This window comes from Camelus dromedarius, chromosome 20 (assembly GCF_036321535.1).
Source record: "Camelus dromedarius isolate mCamDro1 chromosome 20, mCamDro1.pat, whole genome shotgun sequence".
Classification (NCBI taxonomy): Eukaryota; Metazoa; Chordata; class Mammalia; order Artiodactyla; family Camelidae; genus Camelus; species Camelus dromedarius.
In genome coordinates this window covers 7934200-7960820 of record NC_087455.1, presented here as the reverse complement: position 1 = coordinate 7960820, position 26621 = coordinate 7934200, and the positions used below count along the sequence as shown (strand labels likewise).

Here is a 26621-nt window from a genome sequence, read left to right as displayed (position 1 = left end):
ACCTCTGAAGGCTGAGTGGTGGCTTATTTCATGAATGTTTACAGTCGCTTCATGGGAGTTATTCAGGAGATCCATAGACTCTTTTTTAGAAAGCAGGTACCTGGAAGGATGCCTGACAGGAAGTTGCTGCGACACAGGAACGATTCCGTGGTCATGTCACTCTATATTCAGGCAGTAGTTTGAAACAATCCCTAAGCACAGATTTCAAGACTTTCACTAAACGATCTTTTCAAACCTACAGACCTATAATTTGTCACATCATTTCTCTAAAGGCCTTTGTATCATCCTCCTCCGCTCAGGGGACCATTAGGAAACATTTTGATCTTGAAGATTTTCAAACCCTGAATCAGAATTTGAGTGAAAGAAATGTTCAAGCTTCTTAATCCAATCATTTTATCTTATTTTGCATATCAGGAGACTGAGACTCAATGAGTTTCAGTAATTTGGCTAAGGTCACAGGTGGGCTGGAACCAGGACTTGAACACAGATCTGGCCCCTATATTTCCTAATCACAATGAGCATAGATAATGCATATTTTTCCCTAGCTAAGTTGCTAATAGTTTATCTTTTTAAACAATTTTCCCTGGAGTTACACTAAAACAAAAAAGAGCAGACATCAGATGTGTAAGCTTACAGGAAAATTTAACGTTTTTGCCTTTCCTTTGGCGTCACAGGAGGCCTGCAAAGGAGGCTGGGGATGCTGCTGGTTGTGCTTAGTGGAGAGATGCTTGATTATATAGGTACAGACTTGAACTTTGTAGTAAACTATTATATGAAAGGGATTCCTTAGCTGACAGGTGACTTATCTCAAAACAGGTCCAAAATTTGTGCTCTTTTATTAAATATGAAAGCTTACTGTATATTGGCTGAGGGAAACTGCTGCTCATTACCATTCTTTGCTGTTAAATTATACTTTCAGTAATTTGTGGTTAATGGCTTCTTTTCTCATTTAGACGTTGGCATTGATATCTGGCTGCATTTGTTAGGCTGTGGTAATGTGGTCCATTTGCGTTTGGTTTTTTCCCATTGATGAGGCTAATTATATTTGACTTATTTTTCAATCCATTCTTATGCAAGAAGTGCAGAATATAGATGAATTGTGAAATGAAGAATGGATGCTGGTTGAAGTGTTTCCGTTTGGAAACGCATTCCAAGTAAACTTGTCCTATCACTGGCTGGTGAGCCTTTTGTGTTTGTTCATTCTCTCTGCCTCCCTGCCCCTCTTCCCCATCTCCCTCTCCCATCCAGCACCTATGTATACTGCCAGAGTTATAGCTGGAGAATTTTCTTCCTCACAGTGACCTTTGGCTTGACATTGTTTTGGTTTTACCAGATCTCATGTTTCAATCTGTTCCCACTCATGGGGCCATAGGGCTGCACTGAAGATGAGGTAGGTGGTGGGAGGTAAGGTTGGGGAAGGAGAGAGGAGCCGGAATCTGGAGGACAATATGCCGTGCAATTAATGTGGCTAAAACTGTGCTGCAGCTGTCACAGTCACAGTTAGCGGCCGCTTTACAGGCATGTTAGCAATTTCCAACTTACTGGTTACTTTATAAAAACTTAAAGTTTGCTATTAGCAATAGGAATTAATTATTGAATATTGATTGTACACCAGGCAATATACTTTGTGCTTTTGGGAATTAATTATCTCCCACATTGAGGGAGGTCCTGTTTGACCAATTATAGAAATGAAGAGGTTGAAGTTCAGGGAAGCTAAGTAGCATGCCTAATGACAGTAGGTGGTAGGGTTGGGATTGGAACTGGATGGGTCTGACTTCGTAGTCCCAGTTCTTTGTTCATACTGCACCCCTCTGAACCAGGCAGGAGTTGAGTCTGCAGTCGTCAGATCCTGTTGGTTTCTTTTAACACTGTCACTTTTGCTTAGCACTGTGCCTGATCACATAATAGGTGTTTGGTAAATGTTGAATAAACAAATGAACTCTAAGTAGAGTCAGAGAAGTTATTCTTTAGATACCATAACCCAAAATAATTTTTCCCCTTAAAAATAGTGTTGTAAAAGTTTTATAGTTTATGATTAGGTTCTTAGCAGACCTGCCTGAAGTATTTGCAAGGCCTTAGACAAAAATACAGGCAGAGGCTTACAAATCATAGTCCAAATCAGGGTTTCTCAATTTTTGTTGTACTGATGTCTTGGACTGGATAATTTTTTGTTTGAGAGGTTCAGGGCTGTCCTGTACATTGTAGGATGTTTAGCAACTTCTCTGGCCTCTACCCACTAGAAGCTAGTTGTAATCCTTTCTGTCTGCCAAACTTTTGACAACCAGAAGTGTCTCTAGATATTGCCAAAAGTCTGGGGAAGGGGCTCATGAATTGTCCCTGGTCTAAATATTTAAATGTTAGAGACCAAGCTGCGCCCACAGCCTGGCCTGCTTTCCCATCCAGGGCCCCTACGGTCTGCTCCCCAGAGATGCCTTCTCAAGCTGGGGGCCCAAGCAGCCTGCAGGCCCAACCCAGTCGGTAGTTGTTTGTTACCTACCCTAAACTGGAATTGCCCTGTCGGGCTTCTTTGGGGAGCCAGAGTGGACAGATTCCCCTCTCCCCATACCCCGCTTTTCCATCTCAGGAGTTGATAGAGTTCTAAGCACGTCCCACAGCTATAGCACCTGCGTAGAGGAATGGGTGAGAGGAGGAAGCCCAGCTTTCTGAGGGAACTGGATCTGCCTAGACTCCCACTTCGGGTGATTTGGAGTGGGCAACTTTAAACAAACAGCTGCAGCCATCTTTCTCTGCTTTTCTAGGCTGTGATTGTCAGTGGCATGTCTCTGTCCCCTCCCTCACCCATACATTCCTCTAAAAGGAAAGAAAACTTATGGTGTTTTGGGAGGTAGAGGCCCTTTTTTCCTGAGTCAAATGAAGATGCTTGTTCTTAGGAGAAATTTTACCTATTACGTAGCTCAGCTTTGGTGTGGACTGATCCAGTATCATTTACAGGGCTTCTGTAGTAGTGGGCTGGACTTCAGTGGACAAAAGTGATTTCCTGTGGTCTATCATATTCTCCCTTTTGCATATTTACTTGTTGTTATCTCTCTTTAGATATTACTAGATAGCAAGATTCCAGTGTTTATTAAAGCAGGAATCACTACTAAGGTGTTCTTATTGTACTTCTGAATCACACAGTGTTTCTGTGTGAATACCAGTTCTACTGCAAACTCCATTTTTTGTTATGTCAGTAACTATCTCCTTTGGCGGAGCCCCTGTGTAGGAAATGAGTACCCCTTTATCCTGTAATGGTAGTAGAAAGGTTTATTGGTATCATTGAAGAAACAGGTCCTTGATAATCTCAGAAATGGAGAAGAGGGCACAGAAAATTCCAACATGCTTTAAAGAGGAAAGGGTGGACCAGTAGGTAAGACATGCGCTGTTTGTCTAGGCTAGGGGTTCTTAAATATTTTTGCAAAATGAACTTTGTTATGAAGCTGATGGAAGCCAGAATTATATTGTGCCAGAAAAGTGCAAATTTTCACACAAAGTTTTGCATGTAGTTTCAAGAGATTTTAAGGCGCACTGAGATGTATCCCCCGGAAAAGTGGAGACCACCACAGTGGCAGTTGTTCTTTGAAGGTTTGTAATTCAGGTTGTAGAGGAATATCCTTATTTCCCAAATATATCGTGCCATTCTAAGTACTTCTTTCTTCTACATTTTAATTTTCTCCCTAATTTTTTTACGTCCTGTTTATTGTTTTTTTTTCTTACATCTCTGCTAGCCTGCTGAAATCTTTGAATTACAATGTAGGTGAATGTTCAGTAAGGCTTTTCTAAATTCGATATTTATGAAGAGAGTTAATTTAAGAATTGTAGGATCACCAGAGGAGAAACTTCAGAGGGAAAAATGAAATCAATTTGGATCTTGTAGCAAAAAAGAACACTTAATCCAGTCATTTAGAGAAAGATGAAACCAAGTGGGTTACGTGTGCCATTCAGACCTAGAGCCCAGGTCATTTGAACACTGGGTGGGTATTCACAACTACATACTTATACTGCCCTTATAGGGGATAGAGAGGTATGAAATGGAAGTTTTATAAAAATCTGTGGCTAAAGATTTGAGGAAGTACTCAAAGTCAATATCAAATATAAGAAATCAGTATTTGCAGTACTTCCACAAATCAGAAAGCAAAATACCACCAACTTCCATGGTTGAAGCACACACCTGTGTGTATAAAAGCCTGAGTACAACTGACTGGTAAAGATTTGGGGGAACATGGTTCTGTTTCACTAATAAAGAAATGCTAATTAAAAGCAGAAATCATTTTTGGATTATCACATGATCAAAGACTTTTTAACAATAACAGGCAAAGGTGGCCGTGAGGTACAGTAGAAAAGGCAGACGTTTAAGTTGGTTCAACTCTTCAAAAGTAACTTGGCAATATCTTATCAAGTACTTAAATAATGCCTATACTCATTGACCCAGGAATTTCACCTCTGGGAATCTGTCCTTAAGAAATGATTAAAGGCATAGACTGCATTAGGATTTCTGCACCAAGATATCTGCACGGTAGTATTTATAAAATAGTGAAAACCCAGAAGCTTCAATATCCAATGATGGGAAAGTGGTGCAGACTGATTACAGAACATCCTTGCAACAAAATGTCATGCAGGCTTTAAAAATGATTCTTATGAAAGTGCTGAGATTATGAATTATTTTTCTTTTCTTATCTATAATTTGTGTTTTCCAGATTTTCTACAGTTAGCATATAACCTAAATCAGAAAAAGATGCTTAAGGTTTTTTTTTATAGCTTTAGCATAATTTTTTCAAAAGTTTCATAATTCTTTGCAAAACCTGAAGTAAAACACTAAAATATTGCCTTGAACTGGTTCTTCCTTTAGTCCATAGAAAAGAATGTTGAGTTTCTGATCATGTAGTGCTGACTGATGTCTTATATATGTCTGGCTTAGGAAAACAGTGCATTTACTCTCTGATTGCTGTGACTTTACTATTAGATGATGGCACGTGTGGAATTCTGTGAATGACTTTGCGCACTAGTTGGTGAATTATGTGGTTTCTGGTTAGGAAGTAAAATAATGGGTCTTTTTTTGTTGTCGTTGGTATTTTATTCTGAAAGGAGGAAGAAATGATTTCTGATTTATTAAGTGGTGGTTTCAGTTATGAAAACGCGAAAGGTTGAGATGACTCACTTTGTGTGGGTTTAGTTTGTTGGGAGTTTGTAGGGTTTTCTTCCCCCAATGATTGTGTGTTGTAGGATGATCACAAGTATGATCACAAAATGAATGTTGGCAGTTCCTCCTATGATTAATATGTCAAACCTGTCAAAATTCTCTCATCATTTGTATTTGCCAGACTCATTCCGTTCTTGAAATGAGCCTGCTCTTGCATATGCCTGAAATCAAGCAGGAGCTACTATTAATTTTCCTCTTTCCATGTAGGCTGTCATATTCTCCCTCCTGGGTATTTATTTACTGCTCTCTAACTTTACGTATTATTAGATAGCATGATTCTAATTTTTATTAAAGAAGGAATCACTACTCAAGTTTTTTCATTGTACCTCTGAATCAAGAGTTTGCTGTATTCTAACAATAGGCATTAAACCTTTGGCTCTGCAGTCTTCAAGGGGACTTTTCATTTTCCTAAATGCCATTATTTTTGGTTTTATTGTTAGTTGGTGAGTTATTCAGCTGTACCTTTTTCTTTTCATTACCTGAACTCAGGGTATTTCTGCTGCACAGGTTTTCTGGAGAATTCTAAGTATTCTTCACACCCCTGCTATTTAATTGGCTTTTTGAACAGCTGTCTGGGCAATTTGCTACCGAGTTCTCTCTGCTGTCGTTGCACTGAAGTTTAAATGGATCTCACTCCTACTGGGCTGAGAAAATGAAATATAAGGTGTTCAAGTCAATTGACCCCAGGTAAATTCCCGGAGCCTCATAAACTTTGTAAAATGTGCTGGCCGGACTGAAGGACTGGCCTGGAAGTCAAAAGGAGTGGTCCATTTATGACATCTGACATAAATTGATTTATGAACTTAGTTACAAGTATTTTTATTAGCTATTTGATCCATTAATTGGAAAATGATAATACCTCTCAGGGATATTTAGAAGTGATAGGATTTATGTAATTATGCTTTAAAGAAAAATACTTTATGAACATGTTTTTAGAATCAGCATGTTGTCAGGACAGGATGATTGCTTCTTGGATTGTTACCCTTTGCTGCACCTGGTTCCAGAAGGACATCTACAGAGAACGCCACTCTAGGCAGTTGCATAATAGCTGGAATTTTGGGTCTAAGTCCCTATGGATTTTCCCCATTCTCTTAGCCGGCTGGGCTATGTGAACTTCACAGGCCCAGTTTCTTCAGTTCACAGCCCAGATCAGAAACAGACTTAAGTGATTTGTGTGCCCCATGTTACCTTTTCCCTTGATTCCATCCTGGTTCTTTGCTTGGTCTTCCAAGAACGGGAGCACCTGTGGGAAGCTGTCCTAGGTGTGTCTTACTGTGCTGTCTTCATGAAATGGAGCAGTTCAGGTCCAGGAGATTGATGGGAGAAATGTAGACGTCCGCCCCGGCTCAGTTCTGCTTGTGTCACCTTCACAAGAGCTCCCTTCCCTGGCACAGGGCTCTCACGGTCAGTTCCTGAGCATTCCATGCTGTTCTTGATCCATACTGGAAGGTGGAACAGGGAAAGTTTGAGCTGCCTTTAGAGCTAAAGTTTTCAAAATGTCTTCCAAGGAGGTAGATTAGAGCCTGTTGTGTGGAGAGAATACTGAAGAGACTGAGCAGGTGGGCCTCTATCTGACCCAGCTTCAACTGGGATAGCTCTGTTTTTATGTTTTATTGGCGAGATTTTGCATTCAATTTCAGGAAGGAAATAATGTTGGCTACTTTTAAAAAGTTTAAAATTTATGGTCTTATATATTAGATATGCCCTCTGACAAAAAATAAGATATTTTAGAGTCAAAAGCCTAGGAACCTAGAGGAAGAAACCAAAGCCATTGAGCTGATGGTGTCTCACCTGTTTTTGCGCTGGTGCTCTCCAGGAACGGAGCTGTCTGATCTCTTCTTGTAGCCATTTCAGTTATAGGCACTGTCAGTATGCCCTTGGGGTCATAGATAATCTCCTTCAGCCTTTCTTATTTTCTTGTTGGATTTCTCCTAGGGACTTACTCATTCAGCAAATTATTTTAGTGCCTGCATGTGCAAGGTATTGCTAGCAGTCCCTAGTTTTTAAAAGTTTACCCAATTCTTAGACCCTTGGATAGATGGCTATGTGGCTATGGCACAAAGAAGGAAGTGGCACGCCCCCTAAAAACTGTGCTGTGGTGTTCAGAGAAAGACTGCAAGGAGAAGGTGAGTGGGAGGTGGCATCTTAAGCCTGAGTAGTCTTAGGAGAAGTGTGGGTTTGGGGAAGATGTTTAAGGTGAGTCATACGCGTGGAAGTAATCTGCAGCCAGCTGGAGTAAGTCGCTGGTGCTAGGAAAGGTGAAGACTTAAAGGCTGTATGTGTATTTGGTAATTTTGTCTTTTAATCATCACGTACGTATGCAACACATACTGCATGTCAGTTATCATAGGTGCTGAGGACACAGCGGGACCTCTTACTAGACATACAGGCATCATGACATCATCTCTGCTCTCACGAAGCTTAGTCTGGGGGGCAGGACAAGTGCTGACCAGACAGGGAGCTTTACAAGCACCTAGTACTTGCTTCATTTGACACTGTATGTATAGTTTTTGATGCAGTGGGTGGCCCATGGTACACGTTCAGTGTATATTTGTTGAATGGCTCACATTACTAAAACAGAAACATAGGTTGCTATGGGAACACATGAGCGAGGTTGGAGGGAGAGCAGTTAGAGGTTATTAAAGTACAGTAGTCTGAGTGTGGGCTTTGGACTTGGATGATAGTGAGATGGATTGCACTGTACAGGTTTGAATATCGTTGAGAAAGTACAATTCCTAAGATTAATTGGATGAGGGGATGAGGGAGAAGGAGTCAGGATTCACTCCCAGATTTCAGGCTTGATCATTTGGATGAACTGCTCTGGTATGATACGGGGACTTTTTGGAGTATGAGCAGTTTGGGAGAATTGAGATGGAAGGTGAGTCCATTTTAGGAGATGATAAATGTGTGGTGCCTTAAAGGACTTTCAGAGTACATTTGTAGGAATGACGGTGGATGAAATTAAAGGGTAGGTTGTAAAGAAAATAAAGATGCTAAGGGCAGATCCTTGAGGAACATGTGCATTTAAGGGTCAAATAGACAGAGGAACCAAAGAGGGAGCAAGTAGAACTTTGTTAAAAGAAGTACCATTGCAACAAATGCTTGCATGACAAGAACTAGGTAAGACTCAAATGACAGGCTATTCATTTATAGAAGCACTTGAAATGTTTCAATGTAGCAAGAAAAAAAAAATCTGGACAGTCTCTTACTGTTTGATCTGATGCTTTGACAATGATCATATATGAAGTGTAAGGGGAAAAAAATCTTATTTTAAAGCTTTGAGCCTTAAAGATGATCGTGTCTTAATTATAGGATTTACTATCCTCTGCTTATGTCATTAACTTGCCTTGTCACTCACTGCTTCCTAGCTGAGGGAAGAGATTGTCAAATTATACTTAGTTGACAGGATATAAACTGTCCTTTAATTCCTGGGTATACAAAGCTAAATTGTGCAATTTGCAAGTAGAAGTTAGGGCAGCTCCACATATGTAATCTAAAATATTTCATACAGAACTAAACTTTTAGTAACTTACCCCATTGCCGTCTTCTTTGACTCTCAGTGTTGTGTGTATTTGTGGAAGAATTTAATGATTTGCTGGCAGCAGATACAGTGCTTATGTAAACTTGCTGAGGAACTGGAAGCAGAACTGAGGGGGCATTTAGAGACTTGAGCTGCCACTCGGAAGCATCAGTTAGCTCCCGGAGTGTTCCACACCACATCTTCCCCTCAGACGGCCGAGACTCCTCTTTTTCCTCCTCGCTGTCCATTGGTTTCTGCGTATTTACCCAATGTGATGCAGTAAACAGGCTGCGTTCTTTTTTTAGCAGCGTAGAAATATTGCTGCTTTTTTCTGTTGCCTGCCCTGACAGGGTACAGCAACATGCTGGTTAAGGGCTGGACAATTTTAGAAGCTTTGTATCCAGTGGTTCTGAGCCTGAGGGAGTGGTGAGTATAATCGTGTGGTTTGGCTGCTGAGCTTTTGCTGGAACGGCAGTTGATTCCACTTTTAATTTTTTAAATCCAAAATTGCACTGTATTCATCCTTGCTGAACAGTCTGAGTATTTGCATGAGAGTGAGATAATTTTTGTTGTTCTTTTTTAATTTTCTAGGGTGAACAATTTTCTTTTTATAGTTGCAGTAATAAAATGAATACTACAGATGTATACAGATTTCCAGGTTCTTCTTTTATGCATAATGCCACAGAAAGTTTCTGTGTTTTTATCTTTCTTCCATGCGTTATTTGTAATAAGGCTTACCTTTGAACTTGAGGAAAATGTAGTAATACATTGAAATCTTCGGGTAGCATCAGATTTGGGCTTATGATTCATTAAAAAGATTGTTAGAAAAGATTCGATTGCCTTCTTAGAGTTTTGATTAACATAAAAATCAGTTGCGCCTTCTGTGACCAAAAGTGTGTGTGTGTGTGTATAATAAATTAAAAGAATACTTAAAAATTTAAAGAAGTCTTAGGCTTTTGGCATTATGTCACCATTGTCTCACGTCTGGAATGGATACAAAATATTTAGAGTCTCTGTGCTTTACATGGAAGTTTTGGGGACACTATCAAGCACTGAATCTTGAAGGTTTAAATTAGTAGCTTACTTTTTAAAAATTTACTTAGCTAGGCCCACTCAGCACATCCTTTGTTATTTTTTGCTATGTTCGAACTTCGGATAGAAATATAAAAATATGTATTCAGTTTAGGTACACAATTAGAGTGCTGCCCGTCTTTTCCTTTACTATTTAATCAGACAGTTTAATCATCTCAGTTCAAATGAAAATCTTCAGCATATGGCATAGACACTGTGGGTGTTGTGAAATCTATAAGAAGAATCAATGCTGTTGGTATATTGAATGTATTTATTCTAGAAATAATTTTGGAAGTTACCAGCTGTCCCTCTCCTACCCCACCTCACCACAATTTAACACTTTTGTTACTCTGTGACTAATGACTAAAAATTTGTTAAAATTTAAGTAGTTGGGGAATTTTAATGCTGTTTTGAATTTTGCCTGAAATAACTCATATCCTACTTCTGAAATATTCAGAGGATTTTTAATTAAAAATAACACAAACCAATCTGGTTCACTGAGAAAGATCCTAGTCATTGCCTATGGTGGATTCTTTATATAGTGACAAATTAATATCTTTTGATTTAAAGGTTTATTTCCCTCGTCTGCAGTGCCTTAGCTCCTTTAAGCAGGAATTGGGTTTGTTGGTACTTTTTTTTTCTTTTTAAAGAACTTAGCTAAAAAACTGCAGAAAACCCCACCCTTATCTTTTTTTCATATCCAGGCTTTCATTGTAGAGAACGGGGTAATAGTAGGATTTTAAACTGTGACCATAGTATTGCAAATACATATTAAAGGCCACAATAATTATACTGATGGAAATAGTTGATTTTTTGAAAAGAGCTTCATTGAGATACATACTTTGCATACCATGAAATTTACTTGCTTTGAGTATATAGAAAGACTTGATTTTTATGTGAAACAAAAACTCAACGAATTACCTGAACAGTGATTACAGCTGTGAAATGCTAATTTCCTTTTACCCCAAGATTTTACTTCAGTAGGACTCCCAATTTGATAAATTGCACTGTGTTAAGAGACTTGCTAAAATTAAAGATATTAAGTGGCAAGATTCTGAAATTCCAGTTCTTTTAAACTTCTTTATTGTAAATAAAATTTGGGAGGGGGGGTGATTTTAAAATTACACAGTGTATTTTTAAGCTTAAAATCTGAAATCATCCATAATCCCCAAACAAGTGTTTTAATATGTGGAAGGGAGAATTAATTGGACTTTTTCCTCTACATGCCCAAATTATAATAAAGCAAAGGATTCCCACCCTTACAAAGTAAAAACTGGGCTGTACATTCAAAATTGGAACTTGCTTTAAGTGTGGATTTGCTACTAGAATTTTGTGAAAGTTTACGCATTAGTGCTTCTGTTGTTTTCCTTGTTCGTTTTGAGAATACTTTCTTGTCACAAGCTGAAACTCACAGTGTGTACAGTGGGTAGGAAAGCGTTAAGATGCCCTCAGCTGCAGTTCTTTGGCTGTGCGCTTGAAAAGTAATGGAGTTCTCTCCTCCCCTTTTCCAGTGGTTGAGCTCCAAACAGCTCTTGGTTATTATCTGGTATGCTGGGAATTCACTGGTAACTTTTTGTGGAGACACTCTAACAGCGTAACAGAAGCTTCTCATTTTTCCTTTCATGATGTTCTTGTACTCTTAGGGACATTTTAGAGCTCAGAGGAACCTAGAATAGGAAGAGAAGATAACTTCTGGAAGTGGCAGGTTTTGTAATGTGACAGGTGCTCAGGCAGGGTGTCGGTTCTCCGTTCTCTACCGTCTGGTTCGGTTTTTATACCTAGAGAGCTGCAGTAACGACAAGATAATCTTTTGGCAGCCGTGTAATATTTTTGACGGTGTGGCTCTACTCTCCATATTGAACAGTTCAGATTACTAGAAACAAGGCATCTCAGAAAGGCAGTGCAGTATACAGCTGTTAAGAGCACAGCGTCTTACGTAGATCCATCACATCACTTCTAGTTGTGTGACCTTGGACAATTACTTTTATCTTTCTGATTCCCTGTTTGTAACCTATAGATGTTGATACCTGCCTCCCACGGTTATGAATGAGCATTAAGGAAGATAAAATCTGGAATATAGTAGATGCTCAAATATTTGTTGAATGCATTCTGAAAGAATCAGACTGTCAGATAAGGAATAGATAAGAATGGGGTATCCTTGGGATAGATTAGGCCCTCTAGCCATTTGGTTAGGTCTTCAGTTTTGCACTATATCTGTGAAGCCAGAATTTGTGCCTTAGGGAACTTGGGTTTAGTATTTGATGTTCTATTAGTTTACTAAGGCTGCTGTAATAAAATACCACAAACTGAGTAACTTAAACAATAAAATTATTGTCTCACAGTTCTGGAGGTCAGAAGTCTGAAATCAAGGTGCTGGCAGATTTGGTTCCTTCTAAGGGCTGGGAGGGAGGGGTGTGTTCCAGGCCTCTTGACCTGGCTTGTAGATGGCCAGTTCGTCTAGAGTTTTCCCCGTATGTGTGTCTGTCTCCAAATTTCCTCCTTTTATAAGGATACGAGATATATTGTGTTAGGTTCCACTCTAATGACTTCATCCTAATTTAGTTACCTCTGCAAAACCTTTATCCCACTCTGAAGCACCCGAATTAGGACTTGAACGTATGAATTTTGAGTTCAGCCCATAATGGCTATATGGTACATGAAAGTGGAACAGATTTTTTTTTTTTACTTAGAATGTTTCCATTTTTTAAACCATGCTTATTTATTAAACTTTGATGTAAACTGATGGCACAGTCACTTTTTCTTTTACTAAAACCATAATATTCATTTACTGAAACTTAAGGTGAAGTATATATAGCACTTGAGGAAGATTGGTAGAATTGAGCAAAAATTCTTTCCTTTCAGGGCTCAGTTATTTGGTATGCTACTGAATTCTCTGGGGGCTAACTTACAGTCATTTTGACATTTGAATTCCTGGTTTCAGGAATGGTACATAGCTAGTATCTAGCAAATACGAAATGTGCTGGTTTACACGTTATGTGAAATCTTACTTGTATTAGTTTCCCAAGGCTGCCGTAACAAGTTACTGTAAACTGAATGGCTTAAGACAACAATATTCTCACAGTTCCGGAGCCCAGAAGTCTGAAATTGAAGTGTGGGCAGGGCCGTCCTTCCCCACAAGGCTCTAAGGAAGAACCCTTCCTCGCCTCTTGTAGGTTGCTGGCAAGCCTGAGACTTGGCTTGTGGCAGCATGACTCTCATCTCTTGCTCTCTTCACGTGGCCTTCCTCCCTGTGTGCCTCTGTATCTTTCTCTTTATAAGGGTACCAGTCTTTGGATTAAGAGCCCACCCTAATTCAGGAGGACCTCATTTTAACTTGATTCCGTGTGCAAAAACTCTGCACAGTCACAGGTACTGGGGTTAGGACTTCAACATGTCTTTTTTGGGGAACACAGTTCAACCTGCATCATTTGTGTATTGCCTTAAAAAATTAGCTTCTTTTAATTTCCCTCTTTAATCTCCCAAGTATTCCTGACTAGTAAATGGACAACTTTGTTACCACAAATTAATGTTCTTGAGCCTCACAACTCAGAACTCTCCCACTATCTTGATTGTTAACCCATTACTTTGGTTTTCCAGGTACAGAATTATGCTTCATTTTCAACTCTTTGTTCTGTTTCAGGTAGTTTGTTACACACTCTTTTGTCTCATATTTTCTTTACCAACTCAGTGTTACGAGTTATGTTTGAAATTGTTGAACTTACTATTTTATACTTTACAATCAATTTCACTTCCAGGAGCCTTTTGTAATTAGAATGCGTGTTACCTTACTACTAATTGTGTCTTATCTATACTACTTTTCATAAAGACAGGATATTCTATACATACAGAATGGTATGGGCAAATAAATGCATGGGAATGAAATAGTTTGGGGCTGAATTAGAGAGCAGTGAATATTCACAGTTTTTATTGGGGAAGTAAGACTGAAAAAGTAAAGATTATGTCCAGGTTTACCTCCAAGACGAGCCTATCAATGAAATGTAAGTAAATTGGGGCACTCTTTATTTTGGTAAAGTATAACTTACTTTGCTTTTTAAATCTTTAAATATATGTGTGTGTGTGTGTGTGTGCAGCTAAAATAAGCTATTAAACTTACCATGTGTATTTTGTAAAATAAGTGATTTGGGTTTTTGTAGGTATGCTCTGAATGAAGTAGCTTATAATTTGTCTAATTGTGGATACAATTTTAATAACCTTTTCCATTATATTCTCAATATATATCTGACGTACAATAAAATGTTGTGTACTTTTATTCTTTCTGTGTTAACTTTGTCTTATATAAACCTCACAGCCTTTTCAAAGGCATCTAGAAGATGTCAGTTTTTTTTTTTTAACTTTCACAAATTGGAAATGCCACATTCAGACAACTGAGGAGAAATAAAAGGATTTTATTGTGAGTCTAGGTTTGAACTTTAAACATTCATCTGGTTTTAGCATAAAGTGTTTGTTTACCAAGAACTTCAGTGGAGTTTCTTGTTAACCTGCACGGCCAGTTAATTTAGGAGGGAAGTATCAAAGCATATGATTCCTTTAAATAGTAGTTTGTATTTGCTGGTCTTTTCTGTACCTTCCACAGTATCTTGTGTAGTATTTTCCATATAATTGGTATTCATTAATATTTGTTTGCAATTGAGTTGGAATGTCATGTGCATTTAGAGTTAGAAGGAATCTTCGATTACTTAATCTAACCTTTAGTTTGATTCTGGACAGCAACTGACAGATGATCCTGTTTGGAAGCTCTTAGGGAATTCTCTATGATTTTGACTAGTTCTATACAAGTTCTGTCCCTTGAGGGCATCACAGCCTAGTCCCTTTTTTATATGGTCCTTTACCTGGATAATACCTAATATTTTAACATTTACTATGTAATACATTCTATGCTAAATTTTTTTTAACCAAAAGAATGAAGACTTGTTAAGCAATCTGAATTGCATTTAGTAGCCTTCAGATACATTGTACCACAATCTGTCTACCCAACAGCAATTCAGTTTTGCAGAATCCATGAAGTAAGGCAAAATTCCTTTCAGTTGACATTAAGACACCTACCTAGCTCTTGTAGGCTGGTAATGCATTATACCCCATTTCTGACCACTGACATGGGATGAAGAGCATCCAGAGAATTATATAAAAATGATTATGAAGAAATGATTTTGGTCTGATCTCAAAGGACGTTAAATATGAAAACACAAAAACAGAAAAATGATACAGATACATGTACTTGCTTTTGCAAAAGTCTGAATGGAGTTCTCAAGAACAAGAAATTTGTTTCCTGTGTCAGAGGGAGGAAGAAACTTTAAAAAACAAAACAAAATACTCTCCCTCCTCAAATTTTGCTAAAACGGAACAGTGATGTATACAAAATTAATCCACCAGGATAATGTTGGTATTCAGCATGGCTTAAAAATTATGCATGCTTTAAAAATTGTGAAACATATGGAGTAGAGTATTAGTCCAAATACTAATCCTAGTAACTGTTTCAGAGCTTGGTTCATTGACCACAGATGCAATGTACAAGTCACAAAGTTTGAGAAAGTATTATGTTTTTCAAGGCCCCTTGTCTCTTTTGTGATTTCAACTTTATATAACTTCCTCATAAGTAAATATGATGTCTTGTATAGTTAAGATCAAATGGATACAATATTGCTTTTTATAATGTTGTGGCAACACATTTTAAACACAAGAACCATGTTAACGATGATGAAATTTAAGAAATAAAATATATTTGTCTATCTTACTTTTTTGTATGATCATGAGATGAGTAAAGCCTTAAAGCTTTATTATGATACTGTTACACAAAATGAAGTATCATGGCATACACATGGCGCCAGTTACTAAAAATTACATTTTAAGCTATATACCTACCAGCTGCTAACATTTACTTTCTGTATAACTTTTTATGTATTTCATTTTAAGTGTGAGAGTCAAATGCTCTTACTTTCCTTTTTCTGTTGTAGCATTTTGACTATAGCTGATTTAAACTACAAAAGATTTCTTTACTATAATATATCAAAGAGGACTCAAAATTTCAAGGTTTCATTTTTCTTTCACAGAAAGGGAAAATGTCCATAACTGTAGACGTTCTTTATAGACATTTCTGGATCGTACCCTTGCAATATCTTGTCCCTGCTGAATCTCTCAAAAATGAATACATCATAGCCCTGCCCTTGAGGAGTTTCTAGACCTCTAAGAGAAGTAGATAACTAGGGCATTTAAACCGATGATGGTGGTGGTGGTGGCAGAGAAGGGTGGGCCCTGCCCAGCCTCAGGTGGTCATCAGGGACAGCTTCCTTGAGGAGTGATGCCAGGCTGAGGCAGGGAATGAGTAAGTTGGCTGGGGAAAGGAACAGCTGCGGAGAGCCTGCCCTATTCTTACAGTAGTTTGCCAATGCCTTTAAAAATGCAACATGCCGAACTTTGCCTTTTTATGTCCAAGCTAGAGAATCGTTAAGCAAAAGAGCTAAATTCAGGATCTTGTGGCAATGGCTAGAAATCTTCGTCTAGGTTTGTGTTTTCCAAACTCAAGAACTGTGCCCCTGACAGTGTTCTCATACCCTAGACTGAAAAATAACTGAAGAAAATGTTTAATACTCTTATTTTAGGTGATTACTAAACGTGGGCACTAAAATCAGAGTGGGGTTACCTGGTTATAGTGTGGGTTACTTGGTTATAATCCTACACATACAAAGTAAAATGGCTTTCAGTAAGACATATTTTTAGGTACCAGAATAGGTTTACTAAGAATTCACAAAACTTCAGTTAATTTGTTCTATAATTTTGTTAGTGGGTGGTGTTAAGTTTGTTGATTTGCACTTTCTGATCTCCACTTACTGGAAATTGAAATCATAGATGAACAAATGAAAATTCAATGAAAATGATAAAAATAGCACAGTTAAGTAGATGAGTCTTAAGACATAGTTCTGCGCTTATGAAAATCAGACTACCGTGTGATACATGGAAGTAAGAGAAAGGACAGTTATGGACGTGGTATTTCAAAACTATGACGGTCTTACAGATTCCCAACCCTTTTTCTTCCTGTTCATCATAATTTCCCAGACGTTACGTACTTAAGTTCTGCAACAATAATCTTCAAGTTGGCTTTTATGGTGAACAATACAGTGTGACAACTAGAATTTTTTGAATTTTTATCCTTTTAGGTTGGGGACTTTGTTTTTTTTTTTTTAAACATTTTTTATTGATTTATAATCATTTTACAATGTTGTGTCAAATTCCAGTGTAGAGCACAATTTTTCAGTTATACATACTTATATATATTCATTGTCACTTTTTTTTTCTCCGTGAGCTACCGTAAGATCTTGTGTATATTTCCCTGTGCTTTACAGTGTAATCTTGTTTATCTGTTCTACAATTTTAAAATCCCATCTATCCCTTCCCACCCCCCACCCCTTTGGCAACCACAAGTTTGTATTCTATGTGAGTCTATTTCTGTTTTGTATAGGTTAGGGACTTTGAAGACACACATCTTGTATTTCTGGCACTTTACATATAGTAGGCACCCTATAAACCTCTTTTGATTGGTTGACTAATCATTAACTAGTTACAGTGTTCTCTGAAAGTCAATCTTGGAAGACTTTCTTAAATATGAAACTTCTGTAAAATTGTATCTACTGTTAGAATAAGACCAGAGCCCAATTCTTGATCTTGTAAGAAGAAACCTCTGTTTTTAATCATGTTTTCAACACCAAATGCCAAATGAAGGGTCAGGGTTCTGCAGATATAAATTGTGTTCTTCCAACCTTTATTTTAGTAGAACTTTCATTTTGTGATTATCTCATTCTAACCAATTATTTTATCCTTCATTATTTACTAAAATTATAGAACATAATCTAGTTCTGTATTTCAGATGGAAGACATCTTACTAAAAATAGATTAAAATAGTAATGAAATATATTACTAGATCCTTTTAAGGGATATTTCATATTATCCATCATTGTATTTTGAATAAGAACCTATAATTGTTATAAACTATGTGACTAATCTCTTTACTTTTTTCCCACATCAAGTGTAGAGTCTATAGAACAGTGATTTTCACTTCAGATATTCTGAAACTGCCACTGCTTTATTTTATTTTTGGTTAAAATATTTAATACATCTTGAAATTCTAATTTACATTACTGTAAAATCTGAGATTTTTTATGTTTATTTGTTTTTAAAAATGCTCTTAATTTCTTTTTCTGTTTACTTATTCAGTCTTTTTTTTTAGGGTTGTTATTTATTTTATCTATTTAATTGGTACTTTTGTAGAAGGATTTGAAAAACTCTTATTTCCTCTAATGCTATTCTTTTAATAGTTTTCTTCCTGTTTCTTTAGATGTCTTCTCTTTCACTTCCTCCTGTCAATCATCCTTTAAATGTTTGCTTTCCTCAGGATTCTCTCCCTAATTCCACCCTATGTTTGTTTGATAGCCTTAGCTACTCCAAACAGTTGCTTTTGCTATCATTTATATGCTTTTGGTTCTTAAATTTCTATTTCTAGACCAAATCACTTACCTACAACTGGATGTCCCACTTGCAGTTTTGTTACCTCAGATTTAATGTTTTAAATTTAATAATTTAAAATAAAATTTATTCTTTCTTTTTGATACCCTCCTCCCACCCCAAAATTTATCTTCCTCTGTTCATTGTTGGACACCACCATCCAACCACTTGTCCAAACTATCCTGTTATTTATGACTCCTCCCTCTTTTTTTACCTTCTATATTTAGTTGGTTTCCAAGTCTGCTTCCTCCAAGTTTGTCTGGTTATATCCATCATCTTGCAGAACTTTATGCTTGTTTGCAAATTAAAACTGCATTCTTGTTCTTAACATGTGTCACCCTCCACCTGGATTGGTAATCCTCATCGCTTTGCCAAATTCCTACTTCTTCTTCAAGACTTAATTCAGTCATTACCTCTTGCAGGAAGGTTTGGGTTGCACTACTCTTCTTCCCCAGCAACCTCTTACCATAGCGGCAGTCATAGCTGGAGTTACAGTTCCCTCTGTATGTTGTCGTCCTCTCCCCCCAGACGGTGAGCTACTACTGAGGGCCAGGCGCTGCAGCCTGTGTTCGTATTCGCTGCATTTAGCCCAGTGCCGGGACATGGCAGGCCTCAGGAAGAGCTTGCTAAAAGAATTCATGTGGTACCAATTTGTGGAATCTAAAAAGATGACACAAATGAACTTACTTACAAAACAGAAACAGACTCACAGACATAAAAAACAAACTTGTAGTTACCAAAGGGGAAGGGATAGGGGAGGGATAAATTAGGAGTTTGTGGCTAGCAGATAAAAACTACTATAAATAAAATAGATAAACAACAAGGTCCTACTGTATACCACAGGGAACTATATTCAATAGCTTGTAATAACCTATGGTGAAAAAGAACATATTATTATATATATGTAAAACTTAATCACTATGCTGTGCACCAGATTGTAAATCAACTATACTTCAATTAAAAAAAAAGAATAAATGTGATTATGTATGTGTTTTACCCCATCAGATATATTTCTGACATGCTTATATCTGTTGATTTTAAGACTGTAGCAGTTGTACCTTTGTTTCCCTCTGAGTTTGGAACCAATTTAGAGAAATGTAAAAATCAGTCTGATACAAGTCAAAAAAAACAGTCTGATACGAGCTTTATTACTGGTAAAACTGGGTCTGAAAATGTGGCTTGACTTACATCTGTCATCAGGTTTCCTGCTTTACTTTCCCTCCAAATCTAGGCTTTCCAACAGTGTGTCTAAGGGACACTTCCAGGTTAGCAGAGCAGAAGCACTACCAGCCCTCTGCAGTGAGGACACAGACTCAGACTTCTTGATTAACCCGATAGTGGCCACATGGAGACAGACCTCCACACCCAAATACACGTATCACATAGAGGCAGGAGGAGTGACTTGCTGAATGCAGATTTGAAAGCGAAACCCTTGAGAGTTTGCTTGTTCATTCATTCATTCAACAAACAGATAATGCATTCGCCCTGTGTGCTGGGCATTGTGTAAGTGCTTAGGATACATATTTGGAGCTTATGTTTTAAAGCACACTCTTTGTCCAGACTCACCAGTAAAATAAGTCACTCTTCCTCCTTGTAACAGAAACTTTCTCTAGGAAAGGTAGGACAGAGGAATAGAATAATTTTCCAAACTGTATAGCTCATTCTTTAGCTAATGCATGTAAAATAAATCCCAAGGACTATAATGTTTTTCCCCCCAAGGACTATAATTTTAAGGACACAGTGGCATGAAATACAGAAAAGCATATGACAGCAGTCTTTTAGAAAAAAGGAAAATTTCAAAGTTCTGCTCATATTTTAGGAAAAATGTGCAAAGTCTAACCATGATAATTTGTTTTCCTTTGCTCGCAGTACTTGATATAGGATTTTAAAGGCCATTTATTTTCTCATCCTGATGTGTTTCCAGCATGGGGCTGCCAGATATTCTTTTATGTAAGCTGCTTAGGAAATCTGTCTACAGGGAGGCACGGCAGTAGCATTTCAGAGTAACTGGGGAGGTCTAGAGCCCGCAGCCACGAGTACCCGTCATTGTTGATCTCAAGGCGCAGCTTGTGTTATAACTTTTTAATCCATTGCATAACTTAGGTAAGTGTGATATCCCAAGTACCTGAAGTACACAATATGAAAAAAATCACATACTTAGTTCTTTAAAGCATTATACAAGGGAAATGGTTGCTCCCTAGAACTTGAATGATCATAGTAGGAAGTGGGGGTGATTTTAGAAATAGGAATTCTGGTATCCCATCTCCAGAGACGGACTCAGAGTGTCCTGGGTGGGGCCAGGGAGTAGTCAATTAAAAAAAAAATACTCCGGGAGATTGTTTCTCAGATGCTCATATACACTAAGGAAAGTATTGTACTATGGAAACAGTTTGCTTAGGTAGGATTTCTTATGAGGTGACCTTTTATCATAGGAGAATAAACACATTCACATAGTAAAAGTAGAAGACTTCCGAGTGTCGTTTTAGTTAGGGAAGCTGAGGGTGTTGTAACTGTCCCCTGGAGATAATGTTTGTGGTAGAAAAATCAGCATAATTAGGTATATGTAATTCTACCTGGAGACTGAGGGTGAATTCAGTTACTTGTCATGGTTTCATTTGCATCTGTCTTTTACTTTTCATAAGGGAATACTTCTCTTGTTTTCCATAACATTGATTTCTTATAATCTTGTTCTATTTTAAAGGTCTTGATGTCAGGAACCAGTTCTGTGAATTACTCACACATCTCACAGTCCCTAGCGTAGTACCTTGAGTGTAGTAGGCATTTTATAAAATATTTAATTACAAGCATATAGAGAATTTACCAGCTAATAACAAAAATTATTGCATTATTTGATATACCCAGTTGTAGTTTGTAGATTGTAGTTATTATACAGCAGAAAAATTAAAGCCAGGTAAACCCCTCAGTTACTGTTATTTTTACTTTTACCAGTGTTCTGTGTTTCTTTTTTCCCCCTTACCTTTCTCTTTATCTTCCTTGGCTGGATTGTTGCTGCTTTTCTTCATTTTGTAACTATAGCTGAAAACTTGCCTGCTTTGTTTGATGCCTTCAGACATGTCCCAGTACTCAGTCTAAGAGTAAGTAGAATAAGCCTAGGTCCTGGGTTGCCTGGGACTGCCAAGATTTGGTCCTTTGGTCCTAGCATAATTATTGATAGCATCTTCGGTCACCCTGGAGACACTAAGTTACTAAACACCCCTGGGCCTTAGAGCCCTCTGAATCAGTGATGTGCAGATTGAGTTCTTGCCTTCATTTGTCCATAGAGAACCTTCTGGGGCTTTGCAGGCTCATCTTTTGTTGTGTTAATGTTAATGGCAGTTTCTGTATTTTGATTTCTAATGTGGGGATTCCTAGACCTTGACGTTTTGGTGTCCTCTGACAAGTAGCACTAGTAGCATCTTTATTTTTAGTGAAAATGTTTGTGTTTTCTTATGTGGAATTTTTAACTTAAATCTCATATTTGAACTATAGAAGGTTTCAACTGTCTCAAGAAATTTTTACCCTTTTAAAGTGGATTGTAAATGTGTGAGAGAATTCTTGGAACATTAGCTTATGTGTAGGCATTGGTATAACAGAAACCATTTTCAGAAACATAAACAGTATTCCGTGGTTTTCCATGAACATTTGTTCACGTTAAGGGTTCTTTACAAGAAGTTCTCACTGAAGGGAAGGTTGTAAGTTCAATTTCTTATGTCCTTTTCCATATTAAAGGAAACTGTTGCTAGTCATTTATGTATACATGGATCTCAATTTTTTGTTTATCTTTGAAGAACACATTTTCTTCTTAAAGTAGGATACTCCTGTACTTTTTGACTAGCTCTGTTGAATTACATATTTACCAAGATTCGCTCTGAGAATTGGAAAATAGGTATTTGTAGAAAGCTCCAAAGATTGATTTGTTGAAATATACTCCAGAGATGGAAACTGTCAGAGCCCTCAATTACTTTGCCAACTGTTTCCCTAGTTGAGTATTAAATCTATTAAAGATTAGAGGATTTTTGTCAGTTTTTGCTAGACTGTATTTTAAATAGGACTCTTAAAACATATTAGTGCTTTAGCATTTTACCTTCTCAGTTCCATTATAAATTCTACATAGTCTGATTTGCCTTATGCCCTTCTATTTTTTTTCCTCTCTTAATCATGATTCTTAAATTTATCTTTGACCACTGCGTAATTCTCTGTTTCCCTGAAAAATATTAATTGTGCAAAGTAATTAGCAATATAATAATCAGTACCATGGTTTGGATTCAGGAAGAAAGTTGTTGCTCACATGCTTCATGCTTTTTTTTTTTTTTAAATAATTACACATGGAGAAAATGTGACTCCTTTTGTAATTCTTAACAGTACTATTGACATGATTGTAGAGGATATTTAATCACTATTCTATATATTAAACAGAAAAGGGAATCGCATACTATTGCCATTTTCAGTTCTGTCCCATCTAATTTCTTACCTCCGGAGATGGGGACACAGGAGTGCTGTGCTCCCTTCCAAGCTGCCAGCTGAGCACATGTGAAGAAGTCCTGTGGCAGCCGAGTCCAGTCACACAGTCTTAGAAGTAGGGAAGAACCACGTGCCGTGTCCTGACTCTAGTAGGGACAGGGGTGTGAGTACTTTTCTTTCCTGGTTGCAGCTCTGATTTCTGTGTCATCTACTGGGTCGTTTCTTGTTTGTTTTGCAAACTAAGCCAACATCAGATGAAATAAACAGGGAACTGTATTTCCTGATTTTAGTATTTGTGGTAGTTTTTTTCTGTATGATGATTCCAAAAGGTTTTCGAATGCAGCCTTCCAGGATTATATTTTTTTAAAAGTCAGGATTATTCAGTATATTATTGCTCTTGTCCTTGGGTAACTCTGCTGAGTAATACTTAATTTTTTCAGTTAAGTATGATCGTATGCGATAAAGTCTAGTAGACATCTGTAAATTGACTGTTTACAAGTAGGACAATGTCTAACATATTTTTTCTTTAAAAATTGTAATAGTAGGGAAAAAACAGGTGTTGAGTATAGACTGATCACTAGTTGACTCGGAAAAAAGCTGTATTTTTCATACAGACATTATCTCAGAATAGTTTTAAAAAGTATACCAGAGTTTTGTCTGCATTGTAGCTTTTGTAGAGCCAAGTATTGCAATGCACTGGGAAGACCCTCTTTTAAAAAAGAATTAGAGCTTTAATTCTGTTTATTGCCTTTGTTGTCCTCTTTTCTGTAAGGTTGATGTGCTTGGGAGTAAAGAACGAGTAGTGAAATTGAGAACGAAAGGAGAAAAGGTGTAGAATTGCATGCGGAATGAACCATGTAATAAAATACTCCTCTAACGGATTAAAATCCTTTTAAAAGGAACACTTTCCTGAAGATAAGACTGTTTTGTTCCCGTTTTTCTTTGACCTCTATCTGATTAATTAGTCAGCAGACCCTTTTGATGCTTCCTTTGTGCCACCTCCTACTGTCCTTTTTCTAAGCTCTGGGTCATTAGAAAACACATTTTGGTTTTTTCATATGCCATTCTCCATAGTGATTCTTGCCTCTTCCATCTGCCTGTAATTGTCCTTCACTGTCTTCAGTGTATCGTTAGAGTCCAGTCTACTCATTCTTCATTCAGGAAGGCCCTCAGCTCAAGCCCCATGTCTTTCGTAAAGTTTCTCTTCACTCTGGCTGGAAGGAAGTGCTTTCCTCTCTGAACTTCTGTGGCCCTGTGGCCCTGTGGCCCTGTGGCCCTGTGGTCCATTTGACATTGGATACCCCATTGTCTTCAACTGTTGTCCAAATCTTGTTTTAAAATTCAATTTTTAAACTTTGTCTTTTCAAGTAGATAGTCACCTTTTTGATCCTCTATAGTTCTTTTTTATTGATTTACTTTTTTTTTATAGTCGGTTTACAATGTTGTCAATTTCCAGTGTAGAGCACAATTTTTCAGTTGTACATGAACATACATATATTCATTGTCGCATTCTTTTTCTCTGTGAGCTACCACAAGATCTTGTATATATTTCCCTGTGCTGTACAGTGTCATCTTGTTTATCTATTCTGCATACTCTATAGTTCTTAACACAGCGCCTTGTACACACGTTGAAGTGTAGGAATAACACACGTAGTATAGGCTTTAAATATAGTATATATGTGTGTGGTACTCAGGAGGGGTACATGTGAGCGGGACTGTAATATGACTAAATCTGGTAATTGTCTGAAGTCTTGTTCTGACACTCACTGACTGAGTAACTAGACTTAATTTTAACCTTGAAGAGAATATATATGTGATGCTGAGTCTTTTGTAAAGGGCTTTGGATACCACATAGCTAGAGGTCTTGAAGTGATGAATTTTTAAAATCTTCTAACAGAAAAACCATGCTGTCATATTCTGGTAGGAAAAATAGATGTGTATATAAATAAATACAATAATTTGTTAGAGGTGCTATGATAGAAATATACAGTGACGGCACAAAGACCAAGATGCAGTAATCTTAGCCATTCCCATTGAAGGATGAAATTTAGTAAGTCCTAAATATGCCCGTGAATTCCTAATACATTACATGTGAGAATTAACTGAGATAATGTAATTGTTATGTAGGAGGTATAGATACTCTTATTTTCTCCTTTAACAGATCATGAAACAAACCTAATTTGAAGTCATACAGTTGGTTCCCATTATAAGATCTAAGCATTCTTCAGCTTCAGTGGCAGTGATGGTAACGTACTGTTTTTGTTTTAAAGGATAGTTTTATCTCCAGAACCCAGTGCCATGGTGGTGTTTAATAATAAAGCCATTAATAGTTTAATAATGGATACATTAATATTTCTAGTTAGATTTAAATTATCACTGAGTAATACAGTTAGTTGAAAGTATAAGTAGCTTATTTTGAAAGGGGTCTTTAGTAATTATTCAAACCCTCGAATTTATAGAGCTGCATAGGAAAGCAAATGTCATCACAAACTAGAAGTACTCACTGGCAGAGCAACCACTTAGCATATTGGCCCCATTAAGCAGAGATCTCCCAGCACCCTTGGGTGCCCATGCACCTCATCCATGCCACTGTCAGCTCAGCCCTGAGGTTTTCTATGCAGCTGCTCAGGTCCTTCTGTGAATGCCTCTTGGGTCAGGACGGTTTGGAAATTAGTTCTAACACCTTCCTATCAAAGAAGGAGGCTGCTAGAGGTCAATACATCTCACTCCTGCCTGAGGTGAGGACTAGAAGACACTGGTGAATCCACATGAGAATGGTATTAGGGGAGCTAAGGAGAAGAAATTGGATTGTCTTGGGTGTCTTTAAAGAAGAAATGGTTAATTTTAGAAGCATGCGCACCACACACACACACACAATTTTTAAAGTAGCTTCTACAGCTCAGGTAATTTTTACATTAATTTAGTACCCTGAACCCTGAGAGATTGGTAGAAGGATTTTTCTCTTTACTGACTGAGGCTCAGAGATCCTTACTGAACAGATTACCCCATGAGCCTGTCTGCACACTACTGTAATATGCAGCTTGGCACTTTTTTTAGTCATAGTTTTTCTTTCTGGCTATGCCCTTGTTCCATTTTCCCATAGTTTAGTTACCTACTTGGTACTTCGTGTTTCTCCTCCTACTATATTGTGAGTAGGACTCTGAATTCCACGTGCTACAGGAGAATAGTGGATTACCTTCTTCAGTATGTGTTAGAATTAAATTTAAAGGAAGAATTCATACTGTTCAGACTGGCCAGTTGCTCGGGTCTTTCTGTGATCTGCTTAGCCCTTTTTTCCTTTGGAAATGAGAAAGTCAGGAAGAGGTTGAAAAGTGAGGGGTTTTTTGGGAAGAAATCAGAAAGCTAGGATGAGGAGGAATTAAAGGGATGCTTTAAGGAAAAAAGATATAAATTATAAGTTTCTTATTTAAACTATGCAAATCTCTATGAAACTAGCAATACAATACTTTCATAGTATCTTGTTTAAGCTATTTGGCCTTGCCAGCAGAATTTGATATGGATAATATCAGGTTCTTGATAGCTTTATATTTGATGTCCACAACAAGTTAGGTAAGTTACATTAGTACTCTCTGCTAATTAATTACAAGTAAAGTGAACTGGCACTTCCTGAACAGTAGGTGAAAGGATCTACAAGTAGGAAGACCAACGAGAAAATCGTCTCTTACAACATGAAGGACTATGTTCAGGTACCGGCAGCTGAACTTGAAAAGCCCTATGAATTGACTTCAGCAAGGGAGTCACCCACGTTTCTGTGCCTGAGTAGGTCCAGTGATTTTGTTTTACCTGTTCTCGTGATACTTATAAGTACAGTATCCTCTTATTTAAAATAGCCGATAG

General features: G+C 37.5%; 1 protein-coding gene across 5 annotated transcripts in view; it reads left to right on the top strand.

The window, feature by feature from the left end:
• Positions 1-26621, top strand: part of EFR3A (EFR3 homolog A) — an 89282-nt gene that overhangs the window by 2259 nt on the left and 60402 nt on the right. Inside the window, exon 1 of one of the 5 annotated variants that reach the window (XM_064476837.1) lies at positions 9094-9143. The exons of the other annotated variants lie outside the window; for them this stretch is intronic. The gene's annotated coding sequence lies outside the window, so the exon portion shown is untranslated. Of the gene's footprint in view, positions 1-9093; positions 9144-26621 lie in introns of those variants that run through there. 5 annotated transcript variants of the gene reach the window in all.